The sequence below is a fragment of the Scyliorhinus torazame genome, chromosome 3 (genome assembly GCF_047496885.1).
Source record: "Scyliorhinus torazame isolate Kashiwa2021f chromosome 3, sScyTor2.1, whole genome shotgun sequence".
Lineage (NCBI taxonomy): Eukaryota > Metazoa > Chordata > Chondrichthyes > Carcharhiniformes > Scyliorhinidae > Scyliorhinus > Scyliorhinus torazame.
In genome coordinates this window covers 141,847,248-141,859,518 of record NC_092709.1, presented here as the reverse complement: position 1 = coordinate 141,859,518, position 12,271 = coordinate 141,847,248, and the positions used below count along the sequence as shown (strand labels likewise).

At 44.7% G+C, this 12,271-nt stretch overlaps 14 non-coding genes across 14 annotated transcripts; all 14 read left to right on the top strand.

The window, feature by feature from the left end:
* The first annotated feature begins 1,001 nt into the window (after window positions 1-1,001).
* trnag-gcc (transfer RNA glycine (anticodon GCC)) lies at window positions 1,002-1,072 on the top strand. Its single transcript has one exon. It is a non-coding gene; the product is annotated as a tRNA-Gly (tRNA).
* A 146-nt stretch (window positions 1,073-1,218) lies between these two features.
* trnag-gcc (transfer RNA glycine (anticodon GCC)) lies at window positions 1,219-1,289 on the top strand. Its single transcript has one exon. It is a non-coding gene; the product is annotated as a tRNA-Gly (tRNA).
* Window positions 1,290-2,766: 1,477 nt separating this feature from the next.
* trnag-gcc (transfer RNA glycine (anticodon GCC)) lies at window positions 2,767-2,837 on the top strand. Its single transcript has one exon. It is a non-coding gene; the product is annotated as a tRNA-Gly (tRNA).
* Window positions 2,838-2,983: 146 nt separating this feature from the next.
* Window positions 2,984-3,054, top strand: trnag-gcc (transfer RNA glycine (anticodon GCC)). The gene has a single exon. It is a non-coding gene; the product is annotated as a tRNA-Gly (tRNA).
* Window positions 3,055-4,537: 1,483 nt separating this feature from the next.
* trnag-gcc (transfer RNA glycine (anticodon GCC)) lies at window positions 4,538-4,608 on the top strand. The gene has a single exon. It is a non-coding gene; the product is annotated as a tRNA-Gly (tRNA).
* Window positions 4,609-4,754: 146 nt separating this feature from the next.
* Window positions 4,755-4,825, top strand: trnag-gcc (transfer RNA glycine (anticodon GCC)). Its single transcript has one exon. It is a non-coding gene; the product is annotated as a tRNA-Gly (tRNA).
* Window positions 4,826-6,302: 1,477 nt separating this feature from the next.
* Window positions 6,303-6,373, top strand: trnag-gcc (transfer RNA glycine (anticodon GCC)). The gene has a single exon. It is a non-coding gene; the product is annotated as a tRNA-Gly (tRNA).
* Window positions 6,374-6,519: 146 nt separating this feature from the next.
* trnag-gcc (transfer RNA glycine (anticodon GCC)) lies at window positions 6,520-6,590 on the top strand. The gene has a single exon. It is a non-coding gene; the product is annotated as a tRNA-Gly (tRNA).
* Window positions 6,591-8,067: 1,477 nt separating this feature from the next.
* Window positions 8,068-8,138, top strand: trnag-gcc (transfer RNA glycine (anticodon GCC)). The gene has a single exon. It is a non-coding gene; the product is annotated as a tRNA-Gly (tRNA).
* Window positions 8,139-8,284: 146 nt separating this feature from the next.
* On the top strand, window positions 8,285-8,355 carry trnag-gcc (transfer RNA glycine (anticodon GCC)). The gene has a single exon. It is a non-coding gene; the product is annotated as a tRNA-Gly (tRNA).
* A 1,477-nt stretch (window positions 8,356-9,832) lies between these two features.
* On the top strand, window positions 9,833-9,903 carry trnag-gcc (transfer RNA glycine (anticodon GCC)). The gene has a single exon. It is a non-coding gene; the product is annotated as a tRNA-Gly (tRNA).
* A 146-nt stretch (window positions 9,904-10,049) lies between these two features.
* trnag-gcc (transfer RNA glycine (anticodon GCC)) lies at window positions 10,050-10,120 on the top strand. The gene has a single exon. It is a non-coding gene; the product is annotated as a tRNA-Gly (tRNA).
* Window positions 10,121-11,603: 1,483 nt separating this feature from the next.
* On the top strand, window positions 11,604-11,674 carry trnag-gcc (transfer RNA glycine (anticodon GCC)). Its single transcript has one exon. It is a non-coding gene; the product is annotated as a tRNA-Gly (tRNA).
* A 146-nt stretch (window positions 11,675-11,820) lies between these two features.
* trnag-gcc (transfer RNA glycine (anticodon GCC)) lies at window positions 11,821-11,891 on the top strand. The gene has a single exon. It is a non-coding gene; the product is annotated as a tRNA-Gly (tRNA).
* The last annotated feature ends 380 nt before the right edge of the window (window positions 11,892-12,271 follow it).

The window sequence follows — 12,271 nt, the reverse complement described above, 5'->3', positions numbered from 1 at the left end:
ATACCATGAGACAAAGAAGAGAAAAAGCAGCTCGTTCAAAGCTCATTCAGCCTCTCAGAACATTCCGGCTAAGGAGGAATGGCCCAAACATAAAGGGGCAACAGGATACCGGCCACAGAACAGGACAAGGCCCAGACACGCACAGTCTCACACATGTGTGTAAACGTCGCGAGTATCTTTACAGTACTCTTTTCCAAGATAAGTGGGAGGAGGCGATGTTTCACGTTAATCGTTTTCGGAGTCCATTTGGAGATTCACACCTCATTCACCTGAGGCAATGTTGGTGGGTAATTGTCTCCCCCTAGGGAGTCCCTTGTGTTGCAACTAGGATAATGCCAGCTTCTCAACTCTTTCCATAAAGCTGACATTCCTCAACCTTGGCGAATGCTGATTCACCCCTTCCTTTCCTGTTTTGCAAACACGGACCTACATTCGAGAGCATGATGACGAGGATGACACATGGGGAATCAGGACACAGGATGTGACAGCATTGTGCCAATGTTGTGGGTTCATGGTGCAGAGGCCTGCATAACTGAAATGATGATGTGAGTTCTAATGTAACCAAGGCTGGTAGCGGTATAAAAGCCATTATCCAAACATAGGTTGTTTGGTGGAGGTGTGAAATCCCACTTTACTGTAACGCAGCATGAGGATAATTAGCCAACCTGGCTGTAAAATCGGAAAGATGCACAACATATTATTCTGAAAGGAAGGAGCCGTATGTTATCAAGCCATGGAATTTGCAGTCTGGCCTAGTGGAAGCACTGTTAGCTTTGCGTGAAGAAAAGTAGCAGCCTGATGATATTGCAGTGTAGCATTAGGTGATCTGTCGTGGTGTGAAGTGAGAGCACAGGAGGTTTATGCGCTGCTGTGCCCGAAGTTTAGGTAAAGAAATTTGTTGCAATTTGGGGAAAGTGAGGACAAAGTGAGGAAATGGAAATGCTGCTGAGTGAAAGCATTGGGGAAAAAAAGGAGAACATCATGAAATTGATCGTGGAGTTGCATTGGTGGTTCAGTGGTAGAATTCTCGCCTGCCACGCGGGAGGCCCGGGTTCGATTCCCGGCCAATGCAAGATTGACTGGTGTTGCACTGTTATTTCTCATCTTTACACTGCATCTCTCTGCTGGTTACATGCAGTTTTCTTTGGCGAACACACATCAACATCTGTTAGCAACTCAGGCATTGGGCTTGAAAGTTCAGCTTCAGTTGCGTGGCTTGCATTGGTGGTTCAGTGGTAGAATTCTCGCCTGCCACGCGGGAGGCCCGGGTTCGATTCCCGGCCAATGCATCACACCTCTTTTGCATTCCTGTGCTCAGCAATTTTTCATTCCTCTCTACATTCTTACCACCAGCTTTCTTTTATCGCAACTACATTTTCACCACACCCTCCGCATCAATCTCTTTACCACTTTCCTCATGCTCATTTTCAACATCTGCTTCACAACACTCTCCCTTTTCCTGTCCGCTTCACCACTCACAGCTGCAAACACTCATTCCTCTTTAATTAAAACCCTCCTCCTCTCACTTCTTTTTAACCCTTCACAACATTTTTACCTTCATTGCCTTAAGAAAAGTTCAAACAAACTTTGCACAAACTGATAATTTTTCACTGGACTCTTTTTTTACAAAGTCTTTTCATTCACCTTTTTCCATTGTCACAAATAACCAGCTAAATCACAGGAATTCCACAGCATAGCAAAATATGTCAACGTATATATACAGAGGAGAACACAAGCACAACAATACAATTGGACCAGTACAAATATCATGAGACAAAGAAGAGAAAAAGCAGCTCGTTCAAAGCTCACTCAGCCTCTCAGAACATTCCGGCGAAGGAGGAATGGCCCAAACATAAAGGGGCAACAGGATACCGGCCACAGAACAGGACAAGGCCCAGACACGCACAGTCTCACACATGTGTGTAAACATCGCTAGTATCTTTACAGTACTCTTTACCAAGATAAGTGGGAGGAGGCGATGTTTCACGTTACTCGTTTTCGGAGTCCATTTGGAGATTCACACCTCATTCACCTGAGGCAATGTTGGTGGATAATTGTCTCCCCCTAAGGAGTCCCTTGTGTTGCAACTAGGATAATGCCAGCTTCTCAACTCTTTCCATAAAGCTGACATTCCTCAACCTTGGCGAATGCTGATTCACCCCTTCCTTTCCTGTTTCGATAACACGGACCTACATTCGAGAGCATGATGACGAGGATGACACATGGGGAATCAGGACACAGGATGTGACAGCATTGTGCCAATGTTGTTGGGTTCATGGTGCAGAGGCCTGCATAACTGAAATGATGATGTGAGTTCAAATGTAACCAAGGTTGGTAGCGGTATAAAAGCCATCATCCAAACATAGGTTGTTTGGTGGAGGTGTGAAATCCCACTTTACTGTAACGCAGCATGAGGATAATTAGCCAACCTGGCTGTAAAATCGGAAAGATGCACAACATGTTATTCTGAAAGGAAGGAGCCGTCTGTCATCAAGCCATGGAATTTGCAGTCTGGCCTAGTGGAAGCACTGTTAGCTTTGCGTGAAGAAAAGTAGCGGTCTGATGATATTGCAGTGTAGCATTAGGTGATATTGTAGTGGTGTGAAGTGAGAGCACAGGAGGTTTATGCGCTGCTGTGCCCGAAGTTTAGGTAAAGAAATTTGTTGACATTTGGGGAAAGAGAGGACAAAGTGAGGAAATGCAAATGCTGCTGAGTGAAAGCATTGGGGAAAAAAAGGAGAACATCACAAGCTTGATAATGGAGTTGCATTGGTGGTTCAGTGGTAGAATTCTCGCCTGCCACGCGGGAGGCCTGGGTTCGATTCCCGGCCAATGCAAGATTGACTGGTGTTGCACTGTTATTTCTCATCTTTACACTGCATCTCTCTGCTGGTTACATGCAGTTTTCTTTGGCTAACACACATCAACATCTGTTAGCAACTCAGGCATTGTGCATGAAAGTTCAGCTTCAGTTGTGTGGCTTGCATTGGTGGTTCAGTGGAAGAATTCTCACCTGCCACGTGAGAGGCCCGGGTTGGATTCCCGGCCAATACATTGCAGCTCCTTTGCATTCCTCTGCTCAGCAATTTTTCCTTCCTCTCTACATTCTTACCACCAGCTTTCTTTTATCACAACTACATTTTCACCATACACTCCCTCCGCATCAATCTCTTTACCACTTTCCTCATGCTCATTTTCAACATCTGCTTCACAACACTCTCCCTTTTCCTGTCCGCTTCACCACTCCCAGCTGCAAACACTCATTCCTCTTCAATTAAAACCCTCCTTCCCTGACTTCTTTTTCACCTTCCACAACATTTTTACCTTCATTGCCTTCAGAAAAGTTTAAACAAACTTTGCACAAACTGATAATTTTTCACTGGACTCTTTTTTTTTACAATGTCTTTTCATTCACCTTTTTCCATTGTCACAAATAGCCAGCTAAATCACAGGAATTCCACAGCATAGCAAAATATGTCAACATATATATATACAGAGGAGAATACAAGCACAACAATACAATTGGACCAGTACAAATACCATGAGACAAAGAAGAGAAAAAGCAGCTCGTTCAAAGCACATTCAGCCTCTCAGAACATTCCGGCTAAGGAGGAATGGCCCAAACATAAAGGGGCAACAGGATACTGGCCACAGAACAGGACAAGGCCCAGACACGCACAGTCTCACACATGTGTGTAAACGTCGCGAGTATCTTTACAGTACTCTTTTCCAAGATAAGTGGGAGGAGGCGATGTTTCACGTTAATCGTTTTCGGAGTCCATTTGGAGATTCACACCTCATTCACCTGAGGCAATGTTGGTGGGTAATTGTCTCCCCCGAGGGAGTCCCTTGTGTTGCAACTAGGATAATGCCAGCTTCTCAACTCTTTCCATAAAGCTGACATTCCTCAACCTTGGCGAATGCTGATTCACCCCTTCCTTTCCTGTTTTGCAAACACGGACCTACATTCGAGAGCATGATGACGAGGATGACACATGGGGAATCAGGACACAGGATGTGACAGCATTGTGCCAATGTTGTGGGTTCATGGTGCAGAGGCCTGCATAACTGAAATGATGATGTGAGTTCAAATGTAACCAAGGCTGGTAGCGGTATAAAAGCCATTATCCAAACATAGGTTGTTTGGTGGAGGTGTGAAATCCCACTTTACTGTAACGCAGCATGAGGATAATTAGCCAACCTGGCTGTAAAATCGGAAAGATGCACAACATATTATTCTGAAAGGAAGGAGCCGTATGTTATCAAGCCATGGAATTTGCAGTCTGGCCTAGTGGAAGCACTGTTAGCTTTGCGTGAAGAAAAGTAGCGGCCTGATGATATTGCAGTGTAGCATTAGGTGATCTGTTGTGGTGTGAAGTGAGAGCACATGAGGTTTATGCGCTGCTGTGCCCGAAGTTTAGGTAAAGAAATTTGTTGACATTTGGGGAAAGTGAGGACAAAGTGAGGAAATGGAAATGCTGCTGAGTGAAAGCATTGGGGAAAAAAAGGAGAACATCATGAAATTGATCGTGGAGTTGCATTGGTGGTTCAGTGGTAGAATTCTCGCCTGCCACGCGGGAGGCCCGGGTTCGATTCCCGGCCAATGCAAGATTGACTGGTGTTGCACTGTTATTTCTCATCTTTACACTGCATCTCTCTGCTGGTTACATGCAGTTTTCTTTGGCGAACACACATCAACATCTGTTAGCAACTCAGGCATTGGGCTTGAAAGTTCAGCTTCAGTTGCGTGGCTTGCATTGGTGGTTCAGTGGTAGAATTCTCGCCTGCCACGCGGGAGGCCCGGGTTTGATTCCCGGCCAATGCATCACACCTCTTTTGCATTCCTGTGCTCAGCAATTTTTCATTCCTCTCTACATTCTTACCACCAGCTTTCTTTTATCGCAACTACATTTTCACCACACCCTCCGCATCAATCTCTTTACCACTTTCCTCATGCTCATTTTCAACATCTGCTTCACAACACTCTCCCTTTTCCTGTCCGCTTCACCACTCACAGCTGCAAACACTCATTCCTCTTTAATTAAAACCCTCCTCCTCTCACTTCTTTTTAACCCTTCACAACATTTTTACCTTCATTGCCTTAAGAAAAGTTCAAACAAACTTTGCACAAACTGATAATTTTTCACTGGACTCTTTTTTTACAAAGTCTTTTCATTCACCTTTTTCCATTGTCACAAATAGCCAGCTAAATCACAGGAATTCCACAGCATAGCAAAATATGTCAACATATATATATACAGAGGAGAATACAAGCACAACAATACAATTGGACCAGTACCAATACCATGAGACAAAGAAGAGAAAAAACAGCTCGTTCAAAGCTCATTCAGCCTCTCAGAACATTCCGGCTAAGGAGGAATGGCCCAAACATAAAGGGGCAACAGGATACCGGCCACAGAACAGGACAAGGCCCAGACACGCACAGTCTCACACATGTGTGTAAACATCGCGAGTATCTTTACAGTACTCTTTTCCAAGATAAGTGGGAGGAGGCGATGTTTCACGTTAATCGTTTTCGGAGTCCATTTGGAGATTCACACCTCATTCACCTGAGGCAATGTTGGTGGGTAATTGTCTCCCCGTAGGGAGTCCCTTGTGTTGCAACTAGGATAATGCCAGCTTCTCAACTCTTTCCATAAAGCTGACATTCCTCAACCTTGGCGAATGCTGATTCACCCCTTCCTTTCCTGTTTTGCAAACACGGACCTACATTCGAGAGCATGATGACGAGGATGACACATGGGGAATCAGGACACAGGATGTGACAGCATTGTGCCAATGTTGTGGGTTCATGGTGCAGAGGCCTGCATAACTGAAATGATGATGTGAGTTCTAATGTAACCAAGGCTGGTAGCGGTATAAAAGCCATTATCCAAACATAGGTTGTTTGGTGGAGGTGTGAAATCCCACTTTACTGTAACGCAGCATGAGGATAATTAGCCAACCTGGCTGTAAAATCGGAAAGATGCACAACATATTATTCTGAAAGGAAGGAGCCGTATGTTATCAAGCCATGGAATTTGCAGTCTGGCCTAGTGGAAGCACTGTTAGCTTTGCGTGAAGAAAAGTAGCAGCCTGATGATATTGCAGTGTAGCATTAGGTGATCTGTCGTGGTGTGAAGTGAGAGCACAGGAGGTTTATGCGCTGCTGTGCCCGAAGTTTAGGTAAAGAAATTTGTTGCAATTTGGGGAAAGTGAGGACAAAGTGAGGAAATGGAAATGCTGCTGAGTGAAAGCATTGGGGAAAAAAAGGAGAACATCATGAAATTGATCGTGGAGTTGCATTGGTGGTTCAGTGGTAGAATTCTCGCCTGCCACGCGGGAGGCCCGGGTTCGATTCCCGGCCAATGCAAGATTGACTGGTGTTGCACTGTTATTTCTCATCTTTACACTGCATCTCTCTGCTGGTTACATGCAGTTTTCTTTGGCGAACACACATCAACATCTGTTCGCAACTCAGGCATTGGGCTTGAAAGTTCAGCTTCAGTTGCGTGGCTTGCATTGGTGGTTCAGTGGTAGAATTCTCGCCTGCCACGCGGGAGGCCCGGGTTTGATTCCCGGCCAATGCATCACAGCTAATTTGCATTCCTGTGCTCAGCAATTTTTCATTCCTCTCTCCATTCTTACCACCAGCTTTCTTTTATCGCAACTACATTTTCACCACACCCTCCGCATCAATCTCTTTACCACTTTCCTCATGCTCATTTTCAACATCTGCTTCACAACACTCTCCCTTTTCCTGTCCGCTTCACCACTCACAGCTGCAAACACTCATTCCTCTTTAATTAAAACCCTCCTCCTCTCACTTCTTTTTAACCCTTCACAACATTTTTACCTTCATTGCCTTAAGAAAAGTTCAAACAAACTTTGCACAAACTGATAATTTTTCACTGGACTCTTTTTTTACAAAGTCTTTTCATTCACCTTTTTCCATTGTCACAAATAGCCAGCTAAATCACAGGAATTCCACAGCATAGCAAAATATGTCAACATATATATATACAGAGGAGAATACAAGCACAACAATACAATTGGACCAGTACCAATACCATGAGACAAAGAAGAGAAAAAACAGCTCGTTCAAAGCTCATTCAGCCTCTCAGAACATTCCGGCTAAGGAGGAATGGCCCAAACATAAAGGGGCAACAGGATACCGGCCACAGAACAGGACAAGGCCCAGACACGCACAGTCTCACACATGTGTGTAAACGTCGCGAGTATCTTTACAGTACTCTTTTCCAAGATAAGTGGGAGGAGGCGATGTTTCACGTTAATCGTTTTCGGAGTCCATTTGGAGATTCACACCTCATTCACCTGAGGCAATGTTGGTGGGTAATTGTCTCCCCGTAGGGAGTCCCTTGTGTTGCAACTAGGATAATGCCAGCTTCTCAACTCTTTCCATAAAGCTGACATTCCTCAACCTTGGCGAATGCTGATTCACCCCTTCCTTTCCTGTTTTGCAAACACGGACCTACATTCGAGAGCATGATGACGAGGATGACACATGGGGAATCAGGACACAGGATGTGACAGCATTGTGCCAATGTTGTGGGTTCATGGTGCAGAGGCCTGCATAACTGAAATGATGATGTGAGTTCTAATGTAACCAAGGCTGGTAGCGGTATAAAAGCCATTATCCAAACATAGGTTGTTTGGTGGAGGTGTGAAATCCCACTTTACTGTAACGCAGCATGAGGATAATTAGCCAACCTGGCTGTAAAATCGGAAAGATGCACAACATATTATTCTGAAAGGAAGGAGCCGTATGTTATCAAGCCATGGAATTTGCAGTCTGGCCTAGTGGAAGCACTGTTAGCTTTGCGTGAAGAAAAGTAGCAGCCTGATGATATTGCAGTGTAGCATTAGGTGATCTGTCGTGGTGTGAAGTGAGAGCACAGGAGGTTTATGCGCTGCTGTGCCCGAAGTTTAGGTAAAGAAATTTGTTGCAATTTGGGGAAAGTGAGGACAAAGTGAGGAAATGGAAATGCTGCTGAGTGAAAGCATTGGGGAAAAAAAGGAGAACATCATGAAATTGATCGTGGAGTTGCATTGGTGGTTCAGTGGTAGAATTCTCGCCTGCCACGCGGGAGGCCCGGGTTCGATTCCCGGCCAATGCAAGATTGACTGGTGTTGCACTGTTATTTCTCATCTTTACACTGCATCTCTCTGCTGGTTACATGCAGTTTTCTTTGGCGAACACACATCAACATCTGTTCGCAACTCAGGCATTGGGCTTGAAAGTTCAGCTTCAGTTGCGTGGCTTGCATTGGTGGTTCAGTGGTAGAATTCTCGCCTGCCACGCGGGAGGCCCGGGTTTGATTCCCGGCCAATGCATCACAGCTAATTTGCATTCCTGTGCTCAGCAATTTTTCATTCCTCTCTCCATTCTTACCACCAGCTTTCTTTTATCGCAGCTACATTTTCACCACACCCTCCGCATCAATCTCTTTACCACTTTCCTCATGCTCATTTTCAACATCTGCTTCACAACACTCTCCCTTTTCCTGTCCGCTTCACCACTCACAGCTGCAAACACTCATTCCTCTTTAATTAAAACCCTCCTCCTCTCACTTCTTTTTAACCCTTCACAACATTTTTACCTTCATTGCCTTAAGAAAAGTTCAAACAAACTTTGCACAAACTGATAATTTTTCACTGGACTCTTTTTTTACAAAGTCTTTTCATTCACCTTTTTCCATTGTCACAAATAACCAGCTAAATCACAGGAATTCCACAGCATAGCAAAATATGTCAACGTATATATACAGAGGAGAACACAAGCACAACAATACAATTGGACCAGTACAAATATCATGAGACAAAGAAGAGAAAAAGCAGCTCGTTCAAAGCTCATTCAGCCTCTCAGAACATTCCGGCGAAGGAGGAATGGCCCAAACATAAAGGGGCAACAGGATACCGGCCACAGAACAGGACAAGGCCCAGACACGCACAGTCTCACACATGTGTGTAAACATCGCTAGTATCTTTACAGTACCCTTTACCAAGATAAGTGGGAGGAGGCGATGTTTCACGTTACTCGTTTTCGGAGTCCATTTGGAGATTCACACCTCATTCACCTGAGGCAATGTTGGTGGGTAATTGTCTCCCCCTAAGGAGTCCCTTGTGTTGCAACTAGGATATTGCCAGCTTCTCAACTCTTTCCATAAAGCTGACATTCCTCAACCTTGGCGAATGCTGATTCACCCCTTCCTTTCCTGTTTCGCAAACACGGACCTACATTCGAGAGCATGATGACGAGGATGACACATGGGGAATCAGGACACAGGATGTGACAGCATTGTGCCAATGTTGTTGGGTTCATGGTGCAGAGGCCTGCATAACTGAAATGATGATGTGAGTTCAAATGTAACCAAGGCTGGTAGCGGTATAAAAGCCATCATCCAAACATAGGTTGTTTGGTGGAGGTGTGAAATCCCACTTTACTGTAACGCAGCATTAGGATAATTAGCCAACCTGGCTGTAAAATCGGAAAGATGCACAACATGTTATTCTGAAAGGAAGGAGCCGTCTGTCATCAAGCCATGGAATTTGCAGTCTGGCCTAGTGGAAGCACTGTTAGCTTTGCGTGAAGAAAAGTAGCGGTCTGATGATATTGCAGTGTAGCATTAGGTGATATTGTAGTGGTGTGAAGTGAGAGCACAGGAGGTTTATGCGCTGCTGTGCCCGAAGTTTAGGTAAAGAAATTTGTTGACATTTGGGGAAAGAGAGGACAAAGTGAGGAAATGCAAATGCTGCTGAGTGAAAGCATTGGGGAAAAAAAGGAGAACATCACAAGCTTGATAATGGAGTTGCATTGGTGGTTCAGTGGTAGAATTCTCGCCTGCCACGCGGGAGGCCCGGGTTCGATTCCCGGCCAATGCAAGATTGACTGGTGTTGCACTGTTATTTCTCATCTTTACACTGCATCTCTCTGCTGGTTACATGCAGTTTTCTTTGGCCAACACACATCAACATCTGTTCGCAACTCAGGCATTGTGCATGAAAGTTCAGCTTAAGTTGTGTGTCTTGCATTGGTGGTTCAGTGGTAGAATTCTCACCTGCCACGTGAGAGGCCCGGGTTGGATTCCCGGCCAATACATTGCAGCTCCTTTCCATTCCTCTGCTCAGCAATTTTTCCTTCCTCTCTACATTCTTACCACCAGCTTTCTTTTATCACAACTACATTTTCACCATACACTCCCTCCGCATCAATCTCTTTACCACTTTCCTCATGCTCATTTTCAACATCTGCTTCACAACACTCTCCCTTTTCCTGTCCGCTTCACCACTCACAGCTGCAAACACTCATTCCTCTTCAATTAAAACCCTCCTCCTCTCACTTCTTTTTCACCTTCCACAACATTTTTACCTTCATTGCCTTCAGAAAAGTTCAAACAAACTTTGCACAAACTGATAATTTTTCACTGGACTCTTTTTTTTTACAATGTCTTTTCATTCACCTTTTTCCATTGTCACAAATAGCCAGCTAAATCACAGGAATTCCACAGCATAGCAAAATATGTCAACATATATATATACAGAGGAGAATACAAGCACAACAATACAATTGGACCAGTACAAATACCATGAGACAAAGAAGAGAAAAAGCAGCTCGTTCAAAGCTCATTCAGCCTCTCAGAACATTCCGGCTAAGGAGGAATGGCCCAAACATAAAGGGGCAACAGGATACCGGCCACAGAACAGGACAAGGCCCAGACACGCACAGTCTCACACATGTGTGTAAACGTCGCGAGTATCTTTACAGTACTCTTTTCCAAGATAAGTGGGAGGAGGCGATGTTTCACGTTAATCGTTTTCGGAGTCCATTTGGAGATTCACACCTCATTCACCTGAGGCAATGTTGGTGGGTAATTGTCTCCCCCTAGGGAGTCCCTTGTGTTGCAACTAGGATAATGCCAGCTTCTCAACTCTTTCCATAAAGCTGACATTCCTCAACCTTGGCGAATGCTGATTCACCCCTTCCTTTCCTGTTTTGCAAACACGGACCTACATTCGAGAGCATGATGACGAGGATGACACATGGGGAATCAGGACACAGGATGTGACAGCATTGTGCCAATGTTGTGGGTTCATGGTGCAGAGGCCTGCATAACTGAAATGATGATGTGAGTTCTAATGTAACCAAGGCTGGTAGCGGTATAAAAGCCATTATCCAAACATAGGTTGTTTGGTGGAGGTGTGAAATCCCACTTTACTGTAACGCAGCATGAGGATAATTAGCCAACCTGGCTGTAAAATCGGAAAGATGCACAACATATTATTCTGAAAGGAAGGAGCCGTATGTTATCAAGCCATGGAATTTGCAGTCTGGCCTAGTGGAAGCACTGTTAGCTTTGCGTGAAGAAAAGTAGCAGCCTGATGATATTGCAGTGTAGCATTAGGTGATCTGTCGTGGTGTGAAGTGAGAGCACAGGAGGTTTATGCGCTGCTGTGCCCGAAGTTTAGGTAAAGAAATTTGTTGCAATTTGGGGAAAGTGAGGACAAAGTGAGGAAATGGAAATGCTGCTGAGTGAAAGCATTGGGGAAAAAAAGGAGAACATCATGAAATTGATCGTGGAGTTGCATTGGTGGTTCAGTGGTAGAATTCTCGCCTGCCACGCGGGAGGCCCGGGTTCGATTCCCGGCCAATGCAAGATTGACTGGTGTTGCACTGTTATTTCTCATCTTTACACTGCATCTCTCTGCTGGTTACATGCAGTTTTCTTTGGCGAACACACATCAACATCTGTTAGCAACTCAGGCATTGGGCTTGAAAGTTCAGCTTCAGTTGCGTGGTTTGCATTGGTGGTTCAGTGGTAGAATTCTCGCCTGCCACGCGGGAGGCCCGGGTTCGATTCCCGGCCAATGCATCACACCTCTTTTGCATTCCTGTGCGCAGCAATTTTTCATTCCTCTCTACATTCTTACCACCAGCTTTCTTTTATCGCAACTACATTTTCACCACACCCTCCGCATCAATCTCTTTACCACTTTCCTCATGCTCATTTTCAACATCTGCTTCACAACACTCTCCCTTTTCCTGTCCGCTTCACCACTCACAGCTGCAAACACTCATTCCTCTTTAATTAAAACCCTCCTCCTCTCACTTCTTTTTAACCCTTCACAACATTTTTACCTTCATTGCCTTAAGAAAAGTTCAAACAAACTTTGCACAAACTGATAATTTTTCACTGGACTCTTTTTTTACAAAGTCTTTTCATTCACCTTTTTCCATTGTCACAAATAACCA